A 22301-nucleotide genomic window follows, 5' to 3' on the forward strand; every position below is an offset into this window, starting at 1 on the left:
GAGAGTTTCCAAACAGTTTGTAGTCATAACATATTCTTGTCTCCAAAGTGCATAACTTTACACTTGTCTACATTAAACTTCATTTGTCATCTGTCTGACCACTTTGCTGGTAAGTTAAGATCTCTTCAAACTGTTTCGCAGTCCTGCCTGTTTACAGCTCTACCTCCTAGTTTAGTCTCATCAGCAGATTTCGCAATCTTAGATATGAGACCAAGTTCTAGGTCATTAATGTATACTATGAAAAGAATTGGGCCTAGGACTGACCCCTGTGGCACAGCACTCGTTATGTTTAAGCCAGCCTCGTATCCATGTACAGAGTTCTTCACCAGTTCTGTGTGCTTTGAGTTTATGTAAAAGTCTCTTGTGAGGTACTTTATCAAAACCTTTTGGAAATCTGAATATACATCGGACAGTACTTTTTTGTCCCAATTCTGATAAATAGCACTAAACAATTCCTGCAAATTTGTCAGGCAGGATCTTCTGTTTCAGTGCAGAAACCATGTTGGTTGTCCAATATTTTTTGTGATCTTGTAGAAATGTGACAAATTTTTTTCATATATTTTTTCCATCATTTTACCAAACACTGACATAAGGCTGATTGGACAGTAGTTCAAGGCACACTTTTTGTCTTCTTTTTTGTATACAAGAGTAACATTTGTTAGTTTCCAGTCAGTTGGCACCTGACCATCTGACAGAGATTTGTTGAATATTTTTATCATAGGGTATATCAGCTGTCTCCTGACCTCCTTAAAAATCTTGGAGCTAAGTTATCTGGACTGTTGGATTTGTTAGGATTTAACTGACCCAGGTATTTCATTACTTCAGAGATCTTTTTTTAATTGGCCCAGGTATTTAAGTACTTCAGACATCTTTTTTCTCTAACCTACAGCTCTTCTTCGTCAGATCCTTGAAACATTATCATTGGTTGTGGTATTCAGGATGTTCCTTCAATTGTGAATAAGAAATTAAAGGAATAATTTAGTTTGGTAGCCATTTCCTTGTCATCAGTTGTTAGTGTGTCATGTTCATTCATAATGGTCTAATTCTTTTACTGTCTTCCTTTGCCTTACATATTTGAAGAATTCTTTAGTATTATTCTTAACTTTCAAGGAAATTCTTTTTTCTTCTTCATGTTTACTCTGTCTTATGACCTTCTTACACCCTCTTTGGATTCTGATTAATTTTTGGCAATTTTCATCAGTTCCCATTTATTTGAATTTCTCATATGTTTTCTTCTTTTGGCAACTTGTCCTGTTCTCCATGATGGCTTTGAAGTATTATAAGCTCTCTTCATAATTTGTGGAATATGTTTATTTTCAATCTCAAGTAGTGTGGTTTTGGAATTATTCCACATAGATAGAAAGATAGAACAGACAGTTGCACATCACTAGACTGGTGTACCAATTTTCTGTATGTAGTATAGTACCTTTACCTACATAGTCTCATTACTCGAGGACTATGATATAATATCAGTCATTTGGATGAAGGCCTACTTGCCTCTGACAAGGTGACATCTCCACTGGAAAAGAATGCATTTACTTCGAAATATGCCTGTTTTGAAAGAAGAGAGATAGACACAAAAAAGAGAAGGATAAGTGCATGAAGTAAGTTGAGAGACTTTGAGAATAGCCCAACAGCTTACTTTTTCTGAAAGAGAAAATGAGACCTGCAATCATCTGTGATGAGAAACTTTTCCCTGATAAACCTACTGTTTCAGTAACAGTAGCAGGTTAAGAGGACTGCAAATGACCATGGAGAAAAATAATAACTGTGGTGCTATGCATAATCCAAAAGGCATCATTCTGGAATGTCATGTTTCTTTGCCTGCCTTCACTAATTTCAAGAATTTCCCTATCTTAGAATGTATTAGCATGAGTCAGTAGGTCCTTCAGATCCACACGTTCCCTTGCAGAGTATTGTCGTCATTTGATTTTTAATGTTATATATTCTTTATTTTTTTTATTTGCTTTGTTGCTGTCTCCCGCGTTTGCGAGGTAGCACAAGGAAACATACGAAAAAAAATGGCCCAACCCACCCCCATACACATGTATATACATACACGTCCACACACGCAAATATACATACCCATACATCTCAATACACACATATATATATATACACACACAGACACATACATATATATACACATGCACACAGTTCACACTGTCTGCCTTTATTCATTCCCATCGCCACCTTGCCACACATGGAATAACATCCCCCTCCCCCCTCATGTGTGCGAGGTAGCGCTAGGAAAAAACAACAAAGGCCCCATTCGTTCACACTCAGTCTCTTAGCTGTCATGCAATAATGCCCAAAACCACAGCTCCCTTTCCACATCCAGGCCCCACAGAACTTTAAATGGTTTACCCCAGACGCTTCACATGCCCTGATTCAATCCATTGACAGCACGTTGACCCTGGTATACCACATCGATCCAATTCACTCTATTCCTTGCCCGCCTTTCACCCTCCTGCATGTTCAGGCCCTGATCACTCAAAATCTTTTTCACTCCATCTTTCCATCGCCAATTTGGTCTCCCACTTCTCCTCGTTCCCTCCACCTCCGACACATATATCCTCTTGGTCAATCTTTCCTCACTCATTCTCTCCATGTGCCCAAACCATTTCAAAACACCCTCTTCTGCTCTCTCAACCACACTCTTTTTATTTCCACACATCTCTCTTACCCTCACATTACTTACTCGATCAAACCACCTCACACCACATATTGTCCTCAAACATCTCATTTCCAGCACATCCACCCTCCTGCACACAACTCTATCCATAGCCCACGCCTCGCAACCATACAACATTGTTGGAACCACTATTCCTTCAAACATAGCCATTTTTGCTTTCCGAGATAATGTTCTCGACTTCCACACATTCTTCAAGGCTCCCAGGATTTTCGCCCCTCCCCCACCCTATGATTCACTTCCGCTTCCATGGTTCCATCCGCTGCCAGATCCACTCCCAGATATCTAAAACACTTTACTTCCTCCAGTTTTTCACCATTCAAACTTACCTCCCAATTGACTTGACCCTCTACCCTACTGTACCTAATAACCTTGCTCTTATTCACATTTACTCTTAACTTTCTTCTTTCACACACTTTACCAAACTCAGTCACCAGCTTCTGTAGTCTCTCACATGAATCAGCCACCAGTGCTGTATTATCAGCAAACAACAACTGACTCACTTCCCAAGCTCTCTCATCCCCAACAGACTTCATACTTGCCCCTCTTTCCAAAACTCTTGCATTCACCTCCCTAACAACCCCATCCATAAACAAATTAAACAACCATGGAGACATCACACACCCCTGCCTCAAACCTACATTCACTGAGAACCAATCACTTTCCTCTCTTCCTACACGTACACGTGCCTTACATCCTCAATAAAAACTTTTCACTGCTTCTAACAACTTGCCTCCCACACCATATATTCTTACTACCTTCCACAGAGCATCTCTATAAACTCTATCATATGCCTTCTCCAGATCCATAAATGCTACATACAAATCCGTTTGCTTTTCTAAGTATTTCTCACATACATTGTTCAAAGGAAACACCTGATCCACACATCCTCTACCACTTCTGAAACCACACTGCTCTTCCCCAATCTGATGCTCTGCACATGCCTTCACCCTCTCAATCAATACCCTCCCATATATTTTACCAGGAATACTCAAGAAACTTATACCTCTGTAATTTGAGCACTCACTCTTATCCCCCTTGCCTTTCTACAATGGCACTATGCATGCATTCCGCCAATCCTCAGGCACATCACCATGAATTATACATACATACATACATACATACATACATACATACATATATTCTTGTGTGGTAATAAAAAGAGAGTGGTTGAGAGAGCAGAAGAGGGTGTTTTGAAATGGTTTGGTCACATGGAGAGAATGAGCAAGGAAAGATTGACAAAGAGGATGTATGTGTCAGAGGTGGAGGGAAAATGGAGAAGTGGGAGACCAAATTGGAGGTGGAAAGATGGAGTGAAAAAGATTTTGAGTGATCACAGCCTGAACATGCAGGAGGGTGAAAAGTGTGCAAGGAATAGAGTGAATTGGAACGATGTGGTATATCGGGGTCGACGTGCTGTCAATATATATATATATATATATATATATATATATATATATATATATATATATATATATATATATATATATATATATATATATATCCCTGGGGATAGGGGATTAAGAATACTTCCCACGTATTCCCTGCGTGTCGTAGAAGGCGACTAAAAGGGGAGGGAGCGGGGGGCTGGAAATCCTCCCCTCTCCTTTTTTTTTTTTTTTAATTTTCCAAAAGAAGGAACAGAGGGGGCCAGGTGAGGATATTCCAAAAAAGGCCCAATCCTCTGTTCTTAACGCTACCTCGCTATCGCGGGAAACGGCGAATAGTATGAAAAAAAAAAAAAAAATTATATATATATATCCCTGGGGATAGGGGATTAAGAATACTTCCCACGTATTCACGCAGGGAATACGTGGGAAGTAGAAGGCAACTAAAAGGGGAGGGAGCGGGGGGCTGGAAATCCTCCCCTCTCGTTTTTTTTTAATTTTCCAAAAGAAGGAACAGAGGGGGCCAGGTGAGGATATTCCAAAAAAGGCCCAGTCCTCTGTTCTTAACGCTACCTCACTAACGCGGGAAATGGCTAATAGTTTAAAACAAAGAAAAGAATATATATATATATATATATATATGAGTGTGTTAGTGGTTTTGATGCACGAGACCGGGTTATAGTGATGGGTGATTTGAATGCAAAGGTGAGTAATGTGGCAGTTGAGGGAATAATTGGTATACATGGGGTGTTCAGTGTTGTAAATGGAAATGGTGAAGAGCTTGTAGATTTATGTGCTGAAAAAGGACTGGTGATTGGGAATACCTGGTTTAAAAAGCGAGATATACATAAGTATACGTATGTAAGTAGGAGAGATAGCCAGAGAGCGTTATTGGATTACGTGTTAATTGACAGTTGCGCGAAAGAGAGACTTTTGGATGTTAATGTGCTGAGAGGTGCAACTGGAGGGATGTCTGATCATTATCTTGTAGAGGCTAAGGTGAAGATTTGTATGGGTTTTCAGAAAAGAAGAGTGAATGTTGGGGTGAAGAGGGTGGTGAGAGTAAGTGAGCTTGGGAAGGAGACTTGTGTGAGGAAGTACCAGGAGAGATTGAGTCCAGAATGGAAAAAGGTGAGAACAATGGAAGTCAGGGGGGTGGGGGAGGAATGGGATGTATTTAGGGAATCGGTGATGGATTGCACAAAAGATGCTTGTGGCATGAGAAGAGTGGGAGGTGGGTTGATTAGAAAGGGTAGTGAGTGGTGGGATGAAGAAGTAAGATTATTAGTGAAAGAGAAGAGAGAGGCATTTGGACGATTTTTGCAGGGAAAAAATGCAATTGAGTGGGAGATGTATAAAAGAAAGAGACAGGAGGTCAAGAGAAAGGTGCAAGAGGTGAAAAAGAGGGCAAATGAGAGTTGGGGTGAGAGAGTATCATTAAATTTTAGGGAGAATAAAAAGATGTTCTGGAAGGAGGTAAATAAAGTGCGTAAGACAAGGGAGCAAATGGGAACTTCAGTGAAGGGCGCAAATGGGGAGGTGATAACGAGTAGTGGTGATGTGAGAAGGAGATGGAGTGAGTATTTTGAAGGTTTGTTGAATGTGTTTGATGATAGAGTGGCAGATATAGGGTGTTTTGGTCGAGGTGGTGTGCAAAGTGAGAGGGTTAGGGAAAATGATTTGGTAAACAGAGAAGAGGTAGTAAAAGCTTTGCGGAAGATGAAAGCCGGCAAGGCAGCAGGTTTGGATGGTATTGCAGTGGAATTTATTAAAAAAGGGGGTGACTGTATTATTGACTGGTTGGTAAGGTTATTTAATGTATGTATGACTCATGGTGAGGTGCCTGAGGATTTGCGGAATGCGTGCATAGTGCCATTGTACAAAGGCAAAGGGGATAAGAGTGAATGCGCAAATTATAGAGGTATAAGTTTGTTGAGTATTCCTGGTAAATTATATGGGAGGGTATTGATTGAGAGGGTGAAGGCATGTACAGAGCATCAGATTGGGGAAGAGCAGTGTGGTTTCAGAAGTGGTAGAGGATGTGTGGATCAGGTGTTTGCTTTGAAGAATGAATGTGAGAAATACTTAGAAAAGCAAATGGATTTGTATGTAGCATTTATGGATCTGGAGAAGGCATATGATAGAGTTCATAGAGATGCTCTGTGGAAGGTATTAAGAATATATGGTGTGGGAGGCAAGTTCTTAGAAGCAGTGAAACGTTTTTATCGAGGATGTAAGGCATGTGTACGTGTAGGAAGAGAGGAAAGTGATTGGTTCTCAGTGAATGTAGGTTTGAGGCAGGGGTGTGTGATGTCTCCATGGTTGTTTAATTTGTTTATGGATGGGGTTGTTAGGGAGGTGAATGCAAGAGTTTTGGAAAGAGGGGCAAGTTTGAAGTCTGTTGGGGATGAGAGAGCTTGGGAAGTGAGTCAGTTGTTGTTCGCTGATGATACAGCGCTGGTGGCTGATTCATGTGAGAAACTGCAGAAGCTGGTGACTGAGTTTGGTAAAGTGTGTGAAAGAAGAAAGTTAAGAGTAAATGTGAATAAGAGCAAGGTTATTAGGTACAGTAGGGTTGAGGGTCAAGTCAATTGGGAGGTAAGTTTGAATGGAGAAAAACTGGAGGAAGTAAAGTGTTTTAGATATCTGGGAGTGGATCTAGCAGCGGATGGAACCATGGAAGCGGAAGTGGATCATAGGATGGGGGAGGAGGCGAAAATTCTGGGAGCCTTGAAGAATGTGTGGAAGTCGAGAACATTATCTCGAAAAGCAAAAATGGGTATGTTTGAAGGAATAGTGGTTCCAACAATGTTGTATGGTTGCGAGGCGTGGGCTATGGATAGAGTTGTGCGCAGGAGGATGGATGTGCTGGAAATGAGATGTTTGAGGACAATGTGTGGTGTGAGGTGGTTTGATCTAGTAAGTAACGTAAGGGTAAGAGAGATGTGTGGAAATAAAAAGAGCGTGGTTGAGAGAGCAGAAGAGGGTGTTTTGAAATGGTTTGGGCACATGGAGAGAATGAGTGAGGAAAGATTGACCAAGAGGATATATGTGTCGGAGGTGGAGGGAACGAGAAGTGGGAGACCAAATTGGAGGTGGAAAGATGGAGTGAAAAAGATTTTGTGTGATCGGGGCCTGAACATGCAGGAGGGTGAAAGGAGGGCAAGGAATAGAGTGAATTGGATTGATGTGGTATACCGGGGTTGACGTGCTGTCAGTGGATTGAATCAGGGCATGTGAAGCGTCTGGGGTAAACCATGGAAAGCTGTGTAGGTATGTATATTTGCGTGTGTGGATGTATGTATATACATGTGTATGGGGGTGGGTTGGGCCATTTCTTTCGTCTGTTTCCTTGCGCTACCTTGCAAACGCGGGAGACAGCGACAAAGCAAAAAAAAAAATATATATATATATATATATATATATATATATATATATATATATATATATATATATATATATATATATATATATATATATGTATATATATATATAGTGGTTTTGATGCATGAGACCAGGTTATAGTGATGGGTGATTTGAATGCAAATGTGAGTAATGTGGCAGTTGAGGGAATAATTGGTATACATGGGGTGTTCAGTGTTGTAAATGGAAATGGTGAAGAGCTTGTAGATTTATGTGCTGAAAAAGGACTGGTGATTGGGAATACCTGGTTTAAAAAGCGAGATATACATAAGTATACGTATGTAAGTAGGAGAGATGGCCAGAGAGCATTATTGGATTATGTGTTAATTGACAGTTGCGCGAAAGAGAGGCTTTTGGATGTTAATGTGCTGAGAGGTGCAACTGGAGGGATGTCTGATCATTATCTTGTGGAGGCTAAGGTGAAGATTTGTCTGGGTTTTCAGAAAAGAAGAGTGAATGTTGGGGTGAAGAGGGTGGTGAGAGTAAGTGAGCTTGGGAAGGAGACTTGTGTGAGGAAGTACCAGGAGAGACTGAGTACAGAATGGAAAAAGGTGAGAACAATGGAAGTAAGGGGAGTGGGGAAGGAATGGGATGTATTTAGGGAATCAGTGATGGATTGCACAAAAGATGCTTGTGGCATGAGAAGAGTGGGAGGTGGGTTGATTAGAAAGGGTAGTGAGTGGTGGGATGAAGAAGTAAGATTATTAGTGAAAGAGAAGAGAGAGGCATTTGGACGATTTTTGCAGGGAAAAAATGCAATTGAGTGGGAGATGTATAAAAGAAAGAGACAGGAGGTCAAGAGAAAGGTGCAAGAGGTGAAAAAGAGGGCAAATGAGAGTTGGGGTGAGAGAGTATCAGTAAATTTTCGGAGAATAAAAAGATGTTCTGGAAGGAGGTAAATAAAGTGCGTAAGACAAGGGAGCAAATGGGAACTTCAGTGAAGGGCGCAAATGGGGAGGTGATAACAAGTAGTGGTGATGTGAGAAGGATATGGAGTGAGTATTTTGAAGGTTTGTTGAATGTGTTTGATGATAGAGTGGCAGATGTAGGGTGTTTTGGTCGATTTGGTATGCAAAGTGAGAGGGTTAGGGAAAATGATTTGGTAAACAGAGAAGAGGTAGTAAAAGCTTTGCGGAAGATGAAAGCCGCAAGGCAGCAGGTTTGGATGGTATTGCAGTGGAATTTATTAAAAAAGGGGGTGACTGTATTATTGACTCGTTGGTAAGGTTATTTAATGTATGTATGACTCATGGTGAGGTGCCTGAGGATTGGCGGAATGCGTGCATAGTGCCATTGTACAAAGGCAAAGGGGATAAGAGTGAGTGCTCAAATTACAGAGGTATAAGTTTGTTGAGTGTTCCTGGTAAATTATATGGGAGGGTATTGATTGAGAGGGTGAAGGCATGTACAGAGCATCAGATTGGGGAAGAGCAGTATGGTTTCAGAAGTGGTAGAGGATGTGTGGATCAGGTGTTTGCTTTGAAGAATGTATGTGAGAAATACTTAGAAAAGCAAATGGATTTGTATGTAGCATTTATGGATCTGGAGAAGGCATATGATAGAGTTGATAGAGATGCTCTGTGGAAGGTATTAAGAATATATTGTGTGGGAGGCAAGTTGTTAGAAGCAGTGAAAAGATTTTATCGAGGATGTAAGGCATGTGTACGTGTAGGAAGAGAGGAAAGTGATTGGTTCTCAGTGAATGTAGGTGTGCGACAGGGGTGTGTGATGTCTCCATGGTTGTTTAATTTGTTTATGGATGGGGTTGTTAGGGAGGTAAATGCAAGAGTTTTGGAAAGAGGGGCAAGTATGAAGTCTGTTGGGGATGAGAGAGCTTGGGAAGTGAGTCAGTTGTAGTTCGCTGATGATACAGCACTGGTGGCTGATTCATGTGAGAAACTGCAGAAGCTGGTGACTGAGTTTGGTAAAGTGTGTGAAAGAAGAAAGTTAAGAGTAAATGTGAATAAGAGCAAGGTTATTAGGTACAGTAGGGTTGAGGGTCAAGTCAATTGGGAGGTAAGTTTGAATGGAGAAAAACTGGAGGAAGTAAAGTGTTTTAGATATCTGGGAGTGGATCTAGCAGCGGATGGAACCATAGAAGCGGAAGTGGATCATAGGATGGGGGAGGAGGCGAAAATTCTGGGAGCCTTGAAGAATGTGTGGAAGTCGAGAACATTATCTCGAAAAGCAAAAATGGGTATGTTTGAAGGAATAGTGGTTCCAACAATGTTGTATGGTTGCGAGGCGTGGGCTATGGATAGAGTTGTGCGCAGGAGGATGGATGTGCTGGAAATGAGATGTTTGAGGACAATGTGTGGTGTGAGGTGGTTTGATCTAGTAAGTAACATAAGGGTAAGAGAGATGTGTGGAAATAAAAAGAGCGTGGTTGAGAGAGCAGAAGAGGGTGTTTTGAAATGGTTTGGGCACATGGAGAGAATGAGTGAGGAAAGATTGACCAAGAGGATATATGTGTCGGAGGTGGAGGGAACGAGAAGTGGGAGACCAAATTGGAGGTGGAAAGATGGAGTGAAAAAGATTTTGTGTGATCGGGGCCTGAACATGCAGGAGGGTGAAAGGAGGGCAAGGAATAGAGTGAATTGGATTGATGTGGTATACCGGGGTTGACGTGCTGTCAGTGGATTGAATCAGGGCATGTGAAGCGTCTGGGGTAAACCATGGAAAGCTGTGTAGGTATGTATATTTGCGTGTGTGGACGTATGTATATACATGTGTATGGGGGTGGGTTGGGCCATTTCTTTCGTCTGTTTCCTTGCGCTACCTCGCAAACGCGGGAGACAGCGACAAAGCAAAAAAAAAAAAATATATATATATATATATATATATATATATATATATATATATATATATATATATATATATATATGTATATATATATATATAGTGGTTTTGATGCATGAGACCAGGTTATAGTGATGGGTGATTTGAATGCAAATGTGAGTAATGTGGCAGTTGAGGGAATAATTGGTATACATGGGGTGTTCAGTGTTGTAAATGGAAATGGTGAAGAGCTTGTAGATTTATGTGCTGAAAAAGGACTGGTGATTGGGAATACCTGGTTTAAAAAGCGAGATATACATAAGTATACGTATGTAAGTAGGAGAGATGGCCAGAGAGCGTTATTGGATTATGTGTTAATTGACAGTTGCGCGAAAGAGAGACTTTTGGATGTTAATGTGCTGAGAGGTGCAACTGGAGGGATGTCTGATCATTATCTTGTGCAGGCTAAGGTGAAGATTTGTCTGGGTTTTCAGAAAAGAAGAGTGAATGTTGGGGTGAAGAGGGTGGTGAGAGTAAGTGAGCTTGGGAAGGAGACTTGTGTGAGGAAATACCAGGAGAGACTGAGTACAGAATGGAATAAGGTGAGAACAATGGAAGTAAGGGGAGTGGGGAAGGAATGGGATGTATTTAGGGAATCAGTGATGGATTGCACAAAAGATGCTTGTGGCATGAGAAGAGTGGGAGGTGGGTTGATTAGAAAGGGTAGTGAGTGGTGGGATGAAGAAGTAAGATTATTAGTGAAAGAGAAGAGAGAGGCATTTGGACGATTTTTGCAGGGAAAAAATGCAATTGAGTGGGAGATGTATAAAAGAAAGAGACAGGAGGTCAAGAGAAAGGTGCAAGAGGTGAAAAAGAGGGCAAATGAGAGTTGGGGTGAGAGAGTATCATTAAATTTTCGGAGAATAAAAAGATGTTCTGGAAGGAGGTAAATAAAGTGCGTAAGACAAGGGAGCAAATGGGAACTTCAGTGAAGGGCGCAAATGGGGAGGTGATAACAAGTAGTGGTGATGTGAGAAGGATATGGAGTGAGTATTTTGAAGGTTTGTTGAATGTGTTTGATGATAGAGTGGCAGATATAGGGTGTTTTGGTCGATTTGGTATGCAAAGTGAGAGGGTGAGGGAAAATGATTTGGTAAACAGAGAAGAGGTAGTAAAAGCTTTGCGGAAGATGAAAGCCGGCAAGGCAGCAGGTTTGGATGGTATTGCAGTGGAATTTATTAAAAAAGGGGGTGACTGTATTATTGACTCGTTGGTAAGGTTATTTAATGTATGTATGACTCATGGTGAGGTGCCTGAGGATTGGCGGAATGCGTGCATAGTGCCATTGTACAAAGGCAAAGGGGATATGAGTGAGTGCTCAAATTACAGAGGTATAAGTTTGTTGAGTGTTCCTGGTAAATTATATGGGAGGGTATTGATTGAGAGGGTGAAGGCATGTACAGAGCATCAGATTGGGGAAGAGCAGTATGGTTTCAGAAGTGGTAGAGGATGTGTGGATCAGGTGTTTGCTGTGAAGAATGTATGTGAGAAATACTTAGAAAAGCAAATGGATTTGTATGTAGCATTTATGGATCTGGAGAAGGCATATGATAGAGTTGATAGAGATGCTCTGTGGAAGGTATTAAGAATATATTGTGTGGGAGGCAAGTTGTTAGAAGCAGTGTAAAGATTTTATCGAGGATGTAAGGCATGTGTACGTGTAGGAAGAGAGGAAAGTGATTGGTTCTCAGTGAATGTAGGTGTGCGGCAGGGGTGTGTGATGTCTCCATGGTTGTTTAATTTGTTTATGGATGGGGTTGTTAGGGAGGTAAATGCAAGAGTTTTGGAAAGAGGGGCAAGTATGAAGTCTGTTGGGGATGAGAGAGCTTGGGAAGTGAGTCAGTTGTAGTTCGCTGATGATACAGCACTGGTGGCTGATTCATGTGAGAAACTGCAGAAGCTGGTGACTGAGTTTGGTAAAGTGTGTGAAAGAAGAAAGTTAAGAGTAAATGTGAATAAGAGCAAGGTTATTAGGTACAGTAGGGTTGAGGGTCAAGTCAATTGGGAGGTAAGTTTGAATGGAGAAAAACTGGAGGAAGTAAAGTGTTTTAGATATCTGGGAGTGGATCTGGCAGCGAATGGAACCATGGAAGCGGAAGTGGATCATAGGGTGGGGGAGGGGGCAAAAATCCTGGGAGCCTTGAAGAATGTGTGGAAGTCGAGAACATTATCTCGGAAAGCAAAAATGGGTATGATTGAAGGAATAGTGGTTCCAACAATGTTGTATGGTTGCGAGGCGTGGGCTATGGATAGAGTTGTGCGCAGGAGGATGGATGTGCTGGAAATGAGATGTTTGAGGACAATGTGTGGTGTGAGGTGGTTTGATCGAGTAAGTAACGTAAGGGTAAGAGAGATGTGTGGAAATATAAAGAGCGTGGTTGAGAGAGCACATGGAGAGAATGAGTGAGGAAAGATTGACCAAGAGGATATGTGTGTCAGAGGTGGAGGGAACGATCAGAAGTGGGAGACCAAATTGGAGGTGGAAAGATGGAATGAAAAAGATTTTGTGTGATCGGGGCCTGAACATGCAGGAGGGTGAAAGGAGGGCAAGGAATAGAGTGAATTGGATCGATGTGGTATACCGGGGTTGACATGCTGTCAGTGGATTGAATCAGGGCATGTGAAGCGTCTGGGGTAAACCATGGAAAGCTGTGTAGGTATGTATATTTGTGTATGTGGACGTATGTATATACATGTGTATGGGGGTGGGTTGGGCCATTTCTTTCGTCTGTTTCCTTGCGCTACCTCGCAAATGCGGGAGACAGCAACAAAGCAAAAAAAAAAAGAAAATATATATATATATATATATATATATATATATATATATATATATAATATATATATATATATATATATGTATTATTTTATTTATTTGTTTTATTTTGCTTTGTCGCTGTCTCCCGCGTTTGCGAGGTAGCGCAAGGATACAGACAAAAGAAATGGCCCAACCCACCCCCATACACATGTATATACATACACGTCCACACACGCAAATATACATACCTATACATCTCAGTGTACACATATATATACACACACAGACACATACATATATACCCATGCACACAATTCACACTGACTGCCTTTATTCATTCCTATCGCCACCTCGCCACACATGGAATACCATCCCCCTCCCCCCTCATGTGTGCGAGGTAGCGCTAGGAAAAGACAACAAAGGCCCCATTCGTTCACACTCAGTCTCCAGCTGTCATGCAATAATGCCTGAAACCACAGCTCCCCCTCCACATCCAGGCCCCACTCAACCTTCCACGGCTCACCCCAGACGCTTCACATGCCCTGATTCAATCCACTGACAGCACGTCAACCCCGGTATACCACATCGATCCAATTCACTCTATTCCTTGCCCGCCTTTCACCCTCCTGCATGTTCAGGCCCCAATCACTCAAAATCTTTTTCACTCCATCTTTCCACCTCCAATTTGGTCTCCCACTTCTCCTCGTTCCCTCAACCTCCAACACATATATCCTCTTGGTCAATCTTTCCTCACTCATTCTCTCCATGTGCCCAAACCATTTCAAAACACCCTCTTCTCCTCTCTCAACCACGCTCTTTTTATTTCCACACATCTCTCTTACCCTTACATTACTTACTCGATCAAACCACCTCACACCACACATTGTCCTCAAACATCTCATTTCCAGCACATCCACCCTCCTGGGCACAACTCTATCCATAGCCCACGCCTCGCAACCATACAACATTGTTGGAACCACTATTCCTTCAAACATACCCATTTTTGCTTTCAGAGATAATGTTCTCGACTTCCACACATTCTTCAGGGCTCCCAGGATTTTCGCCCCTTCCCCCACCCTATGATTCACTTCGCTTCCATGGTTCCATCCGCTGCCAGATCCACTCCCAGATATCTAAAACACTTTACTTCCTCCAGTTTTTCTCCATTCAAAATTACCTCCCAATTGACTTGACCCTCAACCCTACTGTACCTAATAACCTTGCTCTTATTCACATTTACTCTCAACTTTCTTCTTTCGCACACTCTACCAAACTCAGTCACCAGCTTCTGCAGTTTCTCACATGAATCAGCCACCAGCGCTGTATCATCAGCGAACAACAACTGACTCACTTCCCAAGCTCTCTCATCCACAACAGACTTCATACTTGCCCCTCTTTCCAAAACTCTTGCATTTACCTCCCTGACAACCCCATCCATAAACAAATTAACAACCATATATGTGTGTGTGTGTGTCTGTGTGTATATATATGTATACATTGAGATGTATAGGTATGTATATGTGCATGTGTGGACATGTATGTATATACATGTGTATGTGGGTGGGTTGGGCCATTCTTTTGTCTGTTTCCTTGCACTACCTCGCTAAAGCGGGAGACAGCGACAAAGTATTATAAATATTCTTGTTAAATATCAAAGCATTTTACGACAGAGTTTGGTCACCCCTACATTGTAGCAACTGATGTTAGTGTTCCCAAGTCCATGAGTTTTTAAGGTAAAGCAAAGTACTTTCAATTTTTGTTAAGGGGGAGCCAGAAATGGAAGACCATGATATCCATCAAACCTTCCTGAAGGCCAGAAATAGGATTCAAGACACTGTATATTGACATCAAGAAATGGTCAGCAGGTTCAAAAAGTGCCAGCAGGCAAGTGTAAATTAACATCCTCATGCACCATAATGCGAATGTCATGTCAATGTCTAGTCTTGTACAATTGACATTTGACTTGACAGTCAAATCACTCAAATGAAAAGATTCACTTAAAATTAAAAAAAATCCAATTGTGAGAAATTCTGATGAATCATTCCTTGAAGTCTGCTCTCTCATGGTAATCCTATTCTTGTGATATATGGCAACCTTATGAAGTGTACACTATAAGTGCATCAGTTACCTCCCAACAGCCATGCCAGAAGATGCTGTGTACTAACCCTAAGAAATTTTCTTTACTCCCTCTCACACACCCTTGCCTTCCATTGTGCCATAATATTTGCATGTAAACTGCTTATGAAGTGTCTATCAATATATTTTATGTTTCATTTGTTTAAGTTTGTAGCTATCATTTGTGTGTGAACTGCTATTGTGTCTTGCTGTACTTTGCCCCTTTGTGCATATAACAAGTGTCTGATCCATCTGTAAGAGTGGCACGAAGTCTTGTGAAGTGTTTCTATAAAAGTAGATGTTGTTATATTTCAGGAAACGTAACACACCATGTTTGTTCAATCTCATTTCAATGCCCTCCTACATGCATGCATATGGCCAGCATCTAGTCATTGCTTCAGTTGATGGTGAACTCAACAGTACCTTATCACAGTGTGAATTGAACTGAGGAAGTATTGACAACCCTGAAACTGATATCAGTGATTATATGCCCATTTGTCTTGTGGACTTCTGGTCACTCTGTCTGAAGGCACATGTACAGCCAACCACTCCTTACCACACCATCAGTACTGCCCAACCTAAAGCACCTCGTGCAACTCCCTCAAACATATAACATCACACCTTAAGGTAAGATTGCTATAAAATATAGTTTTATTGTGTTGGTATAAGACAAAGATTATATCATATATACTTCCAGTATATAGTAAAAATCAGTACAGTACATGGCTTCATGGGGATGAAGTTTTTTTCTAAAATCGTTTACAACCAAACCATTCATGTAAGTGAAATTCTAAGACCATCAAAACATACTTAGCCACTTATACTAACCAGTGGAATAATAATAGCATGAAAAACAAAGGAAAATAGTGGTAGAAACTAGAGAGGGAACAATTTTGGAAAAATTTCCCAATATTCCAAATTTTAGATTTTTACGAACTATGAGCCATAGTATTACTCCTATCCAATTTCCAGCTTCAATAGTATAAAGCTTAAAAATGTCTGTTTTTGTTTTATAGATTTATCGTGTTTATTCATTTTTTTCATCGTGAAAACAAGTTGACTGTATTCAAAACTACACACAACTTCACGTTATCAAATACATTTCTTTTTTTCTGTGAAAGAGCAACTATTTTTACATAGAATGTGGTCTGCTTCACAACAACAAATAAATCAGTTGACAAAAAATGAAAAAAAGAACAGCGTAGCTCACCTGTGCCAGAATGTCACAGCTAATCTCATGCATGGGAAGGGATAGTTTTAGGATAAAACAGTATTTCAACTATCCATCAATCACGGGCTCTTTTAAATGTTTCTAGGGTGCACTTCATAGATGAGAAATTACTATTACAGTCATTCTTGATGTAGCAAATGCCTTCTACATAAATGAGTCATTGTATGAAATATATAGTCAAGCTAATTTAGCATGAAAACTTTATAGTTATGCCCCTGGTAGAATATTTCCTCTTGGGATCCATAATCAAGCTCATTTTCTGTTGGATGGATGGTTGATTCATTGTCTCATGAATTACTGAAGAGTTGCAAGTTTTGCTGTTGCCAGCACATTCATATTATTGGTGGAAGGAAGTGTCTTTTTTCATCTTCAGCAAAGAGCTTTGCTTCAAAGTGATTAAAAGTTTTTCTTAATGATATCAATATGTGTCCTCTGAGCCATTAAGGATAACAAGGACAGTTCACTCTAGTTATGGGCCATTAACAACTTACTCTTTCAATACCTCAGGACCACCAGATCTTTTTACTATCCAGTGTGACATCTAATGGCGGTCAAGTGTAAGCAGGCAGGAGATTATCTTGTCACTATGACTTACTGTAACAGGAAATGGTAATGCCTAAACTAAAGTGGACACAAGTAATAACTCTTCTAAGTGAATTTTTGTCAGCTGCACAAAATAATTACTCAGGGAGAATATCTTTTGTCACTCTAAACATGCATATAGCCTTTCTCCTACATAACAAAGCATGTGTTGCATTATAGTAATCCTGTTGGACAATAGTTTATGGCACTGTAAACATTCATAAGGCATCTATCTTATACAATAATTCGAGTGCTGTATTTAAGTGATCATTAAGATAATATACTTCAGCAATGTAAAGATTCTTGTTGCTTCTCTCCAAGATGCAATGTCTTCTCTAGTAAATACTCAAACAGTACATAGGTTTTTGGGAATGTAAACATGTATGTGGCCTACGTACCATGTGAATAGCCCAGCTTTGTGCTCCATTAAAGTAATTCTACCAGATGATGTTTTTTTGGGCAGTTAATATATATGTTCTGCACCAAATTATCACATTACATGAAGGTCTTTTGGACATGTGAACACTAAAATGTTTTTCTCTTGTATGTGCTGCATGTACTTCACTAAATGACATACTTGAGAGAAGGCCATCTGGCTTTCTAGAAATTAACATGGTTTCTTTCTTGCATGAATAGCAAAACATTTGATGTTGATTTATTCCTTTGTAAGAAGGACTTTTGCCAATATGACCATTCATATGGCTTCACTCCTGCATGATTGGTCATATGCTTCATGATACATGTCCACAGAGAGATCCTTTGGCATTGTGGACATTCATAAGGCTTCTCTTATGTATGAGTTGTGCGCAGGAGGGTGGATGTGCTAAATGACATACTTGAGAGAAAGCCATCTGGCTTTCTAGAAATTAACATGGTTTCTTTCTTGCATGAATAGCAAAACATTTGATGTTGATTTATTCCTTTGTAAGAAGGACTTTTGCCAATATGACCATTCATATGGCTTCACTCCTGCATGATTGGTCATATGCTTCATGATACATGTCCACAGAGAGATCCTTTGGCATTGTGGACATTCATAAGGCTTCTCTTATGTATGAGTTGTGCACAGGAGGGTGGATGTGCTGGAAATGAGATGTTTGAGGACAATAAGTAAGTAATAATAGGGTAAGAGAGATGTGTGGTAATAAAAAGAGTGTGGTTGAGAGAGCAGGAGAGAGTGTGTTGAAATGGTTTGGTCCCATGGAGAGAATGAGTGAGGAAAGATTGAACAAGAGGATATGTGTCAGAGGTGGAGGGAACGAGAAGTGGGAGACCAAATTGGAGGTGGAAAGATGGAGTGAAAAAGATTTTAAGTGATCGAGGCCTGAACATGCAGGAGGGTGAAAGGTGTGCAACGAATAGAGTGAATTGGAACGATGTGGTATACCGGGGTTGACGTGCTGTCAATGGATTGAACCAGGGCATGTGAAGTGTCTGGGGTAAACCATGGAAAGTTCTGTGGGGCCTGGATGTGGAAAGGGAGCTGTGGTTTCGGTGCATTATTACATGACAGTTAGAGACTGAATGTGAACGAAAGTGGCCTTTGTTGTCTTTTCCTAGCGCTACCTCGCGCATATTTGGAGGGAGGGGGTGGTTATTTTCATGTGTGGCGGGGTGGCTATGGGAATGAATAAAGGCAGACAGTATGAATTATGTGTATGTGTATATATGTCTGTGTGTGTATATATATGTATATTTTGAGATGTATAGGTATGTATTTATTGCATGTGTGGGTGTGTATGTATATACATGTGTATGTGGGTGTGTTGGGCCATTCTTTCGTCTGTTTCCTTGCGCTACCTCGCTAACACAGGAGACAGCAACAAAGCAAAATAAAATAAATAAATATGTATAGTTTCTATATAGTTTGTATTTTAACTTTCTAAAAGGGGAAACAGAAAAAGGAGTCACACGGGAGTGCTCATCCTCCTCAAAAGCTCAGACTGGGGTGTCTAAATGTGTGTGGATGTAACAGGAGTGGTGGGAGTATGTGACAGAGTGTAAGAAAGTAAATTCTAGATTGATATGGGTAAAACTGAAAGTCGATAGAGAGAGATGGGTGATTATTGGTGCATATGCACCTGGGCATGAGAAAAAAGATAATGAGAGGCAAATGGTTTGGGAGCAGCTGAATGAGTGTGCTAGTGGTTTTGATGCACAAGCCCGGGTTATAGTGAAGGGTGATTTGAATGCAAAGGTGAGTAATGTGGCAGTTGAGGGAATAATTGGGGTGTTCAGTGTTGTAAATGGAAATGGTGAAGAGCTTGTAGATTTTTTCTTTTTTTTTTTTGCGCTGTCTCTCGCGTTTGCGAGGTAGCGCAAGGAAACAGACGAAAGAAGTGGCCCAACCCACCCCCATACACATGTATATACATACGTCCACACACGCAAATATACATACCTACACAGCTTTCCATGGTTTACCCCAGACGCTTCACATGCCCTGATTCAATCCACTGACAGCACGTCAACCCCGGTATACCACATCGATCCAATTCACTCTATTCCTTGCCCTCCTTTCACCCTCCTGCATGTTCAGGCCCCGATCACTCAAAATCTTTTTCACTCCATCTTTCCACCTCCAATTTGGTCTCCCACTTCTCCTCGTTCCCTCCACCTCCAACACATATATCCTCTTGGTCAATCTTTCCTCACTCATTCTCTCCATGTGCCCAAACCATTTCAAAACACCCTCTTCTGCTCTCTCAACCACGCTCTTTTTATTTCCACACATCTCTCTTACCCTTACGTTACTTATTTGATCAAACCACCTCACACCACACATTGTCCTCAATCATCTCATTTCCAGCACATCCATCCTCCTGCACACAACTCTATCCACAGCCCACGCCTCGCAACCATACAACATTGTTGGAACCACTTGTAGATTTATGTGCTGAAAAAGGACTGGTGATTGGGAATACCTAGTTTAAAAAGAGAGATATACAAAAGTATACGTATGTAAGTAGGAGAGATGGCCAGAGAGCGTTATTGGATTACGTGTTAATTGATAGGCGTGCGAAAGAGAGACTTTTGGATGTTAATGTGCTGAGAGGTACAACTGGAGGGATGTCTGATCATTATCTTGTGGAGGCGAAGGTGAAGATTTGTAGAGGTTTTCAGAAAAGAAGAGGGAATAATGGGGTGAAGAGAGTGGTGAGAGTAAGTGAACTTGGGAAGGAGACTTGTGTGAGGAAGTACCAGGAGAGACTGAGTACAGAATGGAAAAAGGTGAGAACAAAGGAGGTAAGGGGAGTAGGGGAGGAATGGGATGTATTTAGGGAAGCAGTGATGGCTTGTGCAAAAGATGCTTGTGGCATGAGAAGAGTGGGAGGTGGGCAGATTAGAAAGGGTAGTGAGTGGTGGGATGAAGAAGTAAGATTATTAGAGAAAGAGAAGAGAGAGGCATTTGGATGATTTTTGCCGGGAAATAATGCAAATGAGTGGAAGATGTATAAAAGAAAGAGGCAGGAGGTCAAGAGAAAGGTGCAAGAGGTAAAAAAGGGGGCAAATGAGAGTTGGGGTGAGAGAGTGAGAGAGAATAAAAAGATGTTTTGGAAGGAGGTAAATAAAGTGCATAAGACATGGGGAACAAATGGGAACATCAGTGAAGGGGGCTAATGTGGAGGTGATAACAAGTAGTGGTGATGTGAGAAGGAGATGGAGTGAGTATTTTGAAGGTTTGTTGAATGTGTTTCATGATAGAGTGGCAGATATAGGGTACTTTGGTCGAGGTGGTATACAAAGTGAGAGGGTTAGGGAAAATGATTTGGTAAACAGAGAAGAGGTAGTAAAAGCTTTGCGGAAGATGAAAGCCGGCAAGGCAGCAGGTTTGGATGGTATTGCAGTGGAATTTATTAAAAAAGGGGGTGACTGTATTGTGACTGGTTGGTAAGGTTATTTAATGTATGTATGATTCATGGTGATGTGCCTGAGGATTGGCGGAATGCTTGCATAGTGCCATTGTACAAAGGCAAAGGGGATAAGAGTGAGTGCTCAAATTACAGAGGTATAAGTTTGTTGAATATTCCTGGTAAATCATATGGGAGGGTATTGATTGAGAGGGTGAAGGCATGTACAGAGCATCAGATTGGGGAAGAGCAGTGTGGTTTCAGAAGTGGTAGAGGATGTGTGGATCAGGTGTTTGCTTTGAAGAATGTATGTGAGAAATACTTAGAAAAGCAAATGGATTTGTATGTAGCATTTATGGATCTGGAGAAGGCATATGATAGAGTTGATAGAGATGCTCTGTGGAAGGTATTAAGAATATATGGTGTGGGAGGCAAGTTGTTAGAAGCAGTGAAAACTTTTTATCGATGATGTAAGGCATGTTTACGTGTAGGAAGAGAGGAAAGTGATTGGTTCTCAGTGAATGTAGGTTTGCGGCAGGAGTGCGTGGTCTCCATGGTTGTTTAATTTGTTTATGGATGGGGTTGTTAGGGAGGTGAATGCAAGAGTTTTGGAAAGAGGGGCAAGTATGCAGTCTGTTGTGGATGAGAGAGCTTGGGAAGTGAGTCAGTTGTTGTTCGCTGATGATACAGCGCTGGTGGCTGATTCATGTGAGAAACTGCAGAAGCTGGTGACTGAGTTCGGTAAGGTGTGTGAAAGAAGAAAGTTGAGGGTAAATGTGAATAAGAGCAAGGTTATTAGGTACAGTAGGGTTGAGGGTCAAGTCAATTGGAAGGTAAGTTTGAATGGAGAAAAACTGGAGGAAGTGAATTGTTTTAGATATCTGGGAGTGGATTTGGCAGCAGAAGGAACCATGGAAGCGGAAGTGAATCATAGGGTGGGGGAGGGGGCGAAAATTCCGGGAGCCTTGAAGAATGTTTGGAAGTCGAGAACATTATCTCGGAAAGCAAAAATGGCTATGTTTGAAGGAATAGTGGTTTCAACAATGTTGTATGGTTGCAAGGCATGGGCTATGGATAGAATTGTGCACAGGAGGGTGGATGTGCTGGAAATGAGATGTTTGAGGACAGTATGTGGTGTGAGGTGGTTTGATTGAGTAAGTAATGTAAGGGTAAGAGAGATGTGTGGTAATAAAAGGAGTGTGGTTGAGAGAGCAGAAGAGGGTGTTTTGAAATGGTTTGGTCACATGGAGAGAATGAGTGAGGAAAGATTGACCAAGAGGATATATGTGTCAGAGGTGGAGGGAATGAGAAGTGGGAGACCAAATTGGAGGTGGAAAGATGGAGTGAAAAAGATTTTGAGTGATCGGGGCCTGAACATGCAGGAGGGTGAAAGGCATGCAAGGAATAGAGTGAATTGGAGTGATGT

Source organism: Panulirus ornatus, chromosome 47 (assembly GCF_036320965.1).
Source record: "Panulirus ornatus isolate Po-2019 chromosome 47, ASM3632096v1, whole genome shotgun sequence".
Lineage (NCBI taxonomy): Eukaryota > Metazoa > Arthropoda > Malacostraca > Decapoda > Palinuridae > Panulirus > Panulirus ornatus.